Source organism: Epinephelus moara, chromosome 14 (assembly GCF_006386435.1).
Source record: "Epinephelus moara isolate mb chromosome 14, YSFRI_EMoa_1.0, whole genome shotgun sequence".
In the NCBI taxonomy this organism is placed as follows: domain Eukaryota; kingdom Metazoa; phylum Chordata; class Actinopteri; order Perciformes; family Serranidae; genus Epinephelus; species Epinephelus moara.
The window spans coordinates 17,845,317-17,850,217 of NC_065519.1; the positions used below are offsets into that span (position 1 = coordinate 17,845,317).

The 4,901-nt window shown below is 41.5% G+C and overlaps 1 pseudogene; it reads right to left on the reverse strand.

Annotated features, from left to right (window-relative positions):
• Positions 1–499: 499 nt before the first annotated feature.
• LOC126401433 (thyroxine 5-deiodinase-like) lies at positions 500–1,885 on the reverse strand (annotated as a pseudogene).
• Between the last annotated feature and the right edge of the window lie 3,016 nt (positions 1,886–4,901).

The window sequence follows — 4,901 nt, forward strand, 5'->3', positions numbered from 1 at the left end:
AAAAGAAAAAACAAGTTGAGAAAAATGATGTAAAATAAAAAAGCTCAGCCAAAATTACAATGCTCTTTAAAAAAAGCAAGATTTTTCTTGCTGTTCAGTTTTTTTTAACAATGCAATAATTACTGTTTTTACAGACATCCTATGCTCGGAGCTTTTGGGGAGATCTTATCATTTTTGAAGTGACTCCATATTTTCTGCTTCTCCACACCAATTTCAGTGGCTGCACTTCAGAAAGGAGATTTCTGGAAGAATCCATGCGAGGCCCGTTGTGCTTTATTGTGCAGGAAATTGAACATTCATCCTTTTGTCTTCTTACTATAAGAGACCAAATTACTGTAAAATCTATGCACAGCATGATGTTATTGCAAAAAGGGAATAAAGGGACAGCACACCAGCTCCCCCACCTTCCATGCAAACCCCCAGTGATGCAACTTGCACAATACACCAAGTGTTTAGTTTGTAATAAAACAGGCCTGCAATAAAGGAGTAGATCAAAGCATTTTATTGTATGAAAAATATATTCATAAAACGGAACAATATTTACAAAACAGTTGCGCCATGCAGGGCATAGAGCAGCACAGTCACTGTGATCTCCAGTACGAAAAACATCAGTGTCGGTTTTCTGGATTCAGCCCGTTTAAAAACCGAACTTCACTATGTACTGACGAGCACAGTGATGCGCACATCTCTGCGTCCTGGCCGGTTCATTAAAGACGCATTTACACAAGGAGAAGAAATCAAAACAAAACTTTTGACACAAAAAATACTTTTGTTCACAAACAGACATACAAGGTTCAGACAAACTAACCTGTTTGTGGTGGATCCTAACAGGATGTCTATGTCCAACATGACATGAAGGAGCCTACTGTAGTGCAGCCTACAATGTTTAATAAATTCATTTGATCCAACCATATCAAAAATAAATACACTTAAAACCATTATTGACGGAGAAAATCTATCTAGTTGGAGTTATAATACTAAAAAATATGCAGCATGTTTTCTGTTTTCGTCATAGCAGCTCTACAAAGATGAGAAATAATCTACACATTAATAACTAGATCACTGGGTTTGTCCAGCGTTTCTCTTCTGTATTGATCCAGCCAGTCTCTGAGCTCTGTGATCCGATACCCCTCGGGTCCTCTGCCACCCTGGTATACTATCTTTCCCTCCTGCAGTATATAAAGTCTGTCGAAATAAGCTCCGTACGCAGCGTTGGAGGAGTTTTCCATGCTGTCGACCACCACCGGGCAGCCGGGCACCTCCAGGTGCATCAGCTGCGCAGCGTTCAGCCGGTCCTCCAGACACCGGTGTTTGGGGATCTGATAGGGCGCGTCAGTGCTCACCCAGCCGTCGGAGGGGTGCGCTTCCTCGATGTAGACAACCACAGAGTCTGCTATATCTGCGTTCTGCTGCACGACTCCCTGGAAAGCCTTCAGACGCGCCATGAACGGTGGTCAGGTGCAGCTGCCAAAGTTGAGGATGAGCGGTCTCTTGTCTTTTGCGTAATCTAGGATGCGGCTGCGCCGCTGATCCTCCAGCTGAACAACTTCGGTGTTGGGCGCTCCGTGTCCGAGATGCGCTGCCTTCAGGAAGTCCAGTTTATGACCGTGCCACACTGCCTTGAGGGACTCCACACTGAAGAGACGGTTGGAGTCCGATATGCAGAGCGGAGGATCGCTGGCATCACCCTCCTGCTCCTTCATCCTGAAGAAAACCCTTTTCCTTATGCATAAAAAGTCAAGCAGCCAAAACATAACTGCTGCCATCAGAAAACGGGGCAGCAACACGAGACAGACTATTGCATTTTTAATGGCTTTAACAGTATTCATTATCACTTAGAATAACTACCCGAGTGGTGTTGTGCTGTGCCACGATCTTGTGGGTTGAAGTTGGGTTACTTGCAACTTCCCCTCTTTTATAGCACCGGCAGATTTGAATGAATCACACCCCGCCTCCAAACTGGGGCCGAGGCCTCACATGGTGGGGATTACCTTCTGTCAACTCCACAGCTTTGAGTCACAGCCAAAAGCCAAGGGTGCAGGAAAGGGTGCGGCACAGCAGTGCGTTATTTGGGGACAGTCGGTCACATTATTTTATCATCAGACTGTTAAATTAACCTTTTCTTTCAGACGCTCATGACGTCCTCACAGAAACAGTGTCAGTGTCCTCGCATATCATTAGAGATAAGAGCCCAAAGTTGGTGCTGCTGCACACTTTTCTACTGCAATTACTGTTCACTGGGGCACATGTTGGCAGATGCTGACTACTTACTCCATATAAAGGACAGGCCTGTATAAATAGCCCGCTATACTGCCCTCAACTGAACTAGTCCCTACACATATGAACAGTCGACTGTTTGTCTGGATGCAAAGTCACATCAGTCCATACAGACACATGGTGGCTCACATGAAAGACATCAGTCACTGAGAAGTTTTATTAAAGTCACATGAGGTTCAAACACTCACATGTTTAATCTCTTTGGATGATTTACTGCATTTTAAATCACATATGTGTACTTCATAGTGAATATGATGAATAAATATGTGATCAGTAGTAAGGAGAGAATATATGGAGCATCATTAATGCCGTGTGAAAAAAAGTTACATTCTAAGAAAATAAGAGAAAAAATATTTCCAATAAAAAAGTCAGAAATCTGCGAAATTCTGCACAGCAAATATCTGAAACAGTTTGAAATCTTTGAAAAACAACAATTTTGAGGACAACTAAATTCAGAGAAGAGAGTCGGCAATCCAGAAAAAGTCACAATATTGAGGAAAATTCGTATATCTGAATTTAAAATCACAGTTTGATCATGAGAAAATTGGAATTTCGTGAAACGTACATGTTTTTTGTGACACTTTTTGCTCTCAAATGTCAAAATAAACACAAACAGCACTAACTATTTTTGCTCATGTGGCCCTAATCATTTTCCTCAGGTGATCCCAGTCAACTAAAGTTACAAACACAGACACACACACAGACACATGAAGCTTCCTGTCTGTCAGGGTGAAGGTGTTTGCAGAGCTGCCGTATTTAATCAACACCCCTTCTCCTCAGGATACTTTTCTACGAACTTAGCAGAGCGTCCAAAAACACAAAAGTCGTACCTGCATCACCTGACATTTTGTAAGTTTATACATCCTATGACCATCACCTTGTCATACGTTTAATTATTAGTTGTTGAATCAGTTAAACTCTTCAGACTAACACTGATCAGCCTTATTGGGCGTATAGTCGGCTTCACTCCAGATCATCTAACTAACTGCAGAGGAGATTTTGGCATTTTAAGACCCTAGACAGACAGAAGGACACCACCATGCACAAAACTTCTTCAAACACAAAACAAGTTACGGAGGAAGAAATCTCAGTACATCAGGGAGCTCAAACTGCTCCCTCATCAGACCCCAGTTGAGACAGGATCTGTGATGAGGTCTGGAGCACACTGTCACAGTTAGAGCTTCTCAGTTTGCGCTACCTTATTGAGTTATCACAGGGAAATTCACAGCAAGCAGATGGCTGCTCTCTCATTTGTCAAGAGAAAGAAGAAAAGTACACACAAATGACTAGATTAGGCAGACACGGTGAAGATTACCGATGAATGCAGTAATATCACACCTGTTGTACACCTGCTGAACACACAGTCTTCGTCAGTAATGGCCAGGTCCAATGAATTCAGTTATCAATGTCTGTTTTTGGCCAGTCAATCAAATGTAATACCTGATTAATCAAAGTGCTATATTGCATTAAACCTGGGGTGCGGAACTCCCCCGCGGGCAGTGATAGTAACTACACAAATAATGTCATCGCAGGCCTGCACATGAGCTCATCCCCAGGAGCACTCTTATCAAGCCTCCCTCTTTTATTTCTTTGACTTTAATCCTCTGAACGCCAAGTTTGTGTGTTTTATATCTGGAGCATCCACTCTAAAAACTCTTCTCGGACACCTCTTAAGATTTTCTGCTATTGCTTCTGCCGTACTAGTTGAAATCATTACTTTATTTGACACTATGTATTTGTCATTTATTTCCCAGAACAGGTTAACTTGTGATTAAGAGTGAAATGTTTCACACGTTCAGAGGAAACTGGTTGGTGTGGTATAGTATAAACCAAAAGTACAAACTTATTGGCTTATAAAGAATAGTTACAGTGTGAAACCTTACAGGAAGTATAATCTAAACAAAAGACAAAGATCCCTGTGTGCACAGTTGCACTTAGGAACGTTACCATGAGCTTTAGAGACTGGAGGTTTAACGCCACCCCGAAGGAGGACTGAATTTGTTTGTTGTGTAGTTAACCTGAAGTTGAGAATGAGGTTCACTTCTTGTTTTACTGTCCTGTATATTAGACATGAGGAAAATACTTTTCAGTAAAACGACCCCTATGTTGATTTCTTTTGGTTGGATGATTAAGAAAAATTTGAGTTTTGTTTCAGAGAGGGAACCTTTTTTGGACTGAATTTCTTTGCCACGCCTGGGATAGAAGGCAGAGTATTCTGTTTCTGGACTGAGTAGATAAATAACATTTACTTTGGATTGTTACTGCAACATCATTGTAATGGTGTCGCTTAAATCCATGAGGGTTGGGCACATCTAAGTGTGCACGACACAAAACATAAAAATCAATCAATCAATCAACTAGCTGCTACCTCATTGTTATGTTTCCCCCACTCCTTCCCGTTTTCCTTTTTAAATCTTTATTTCAAACTGTCAACATATATAGTATCAAAAGAAAACATTAGGATCACACACACATGAACAATTGCAGCATTGTGGAAAAAAGAAGTGGAGCCAAACAGAAAAAGACAACAACTAAACAAATCTAATGCAAAATAATCAAATTAATCGCTACCCTCTAGCGCTCTGGCTGGTTGACGTAAGATGTGTAACTTCTGGTGCAACAAC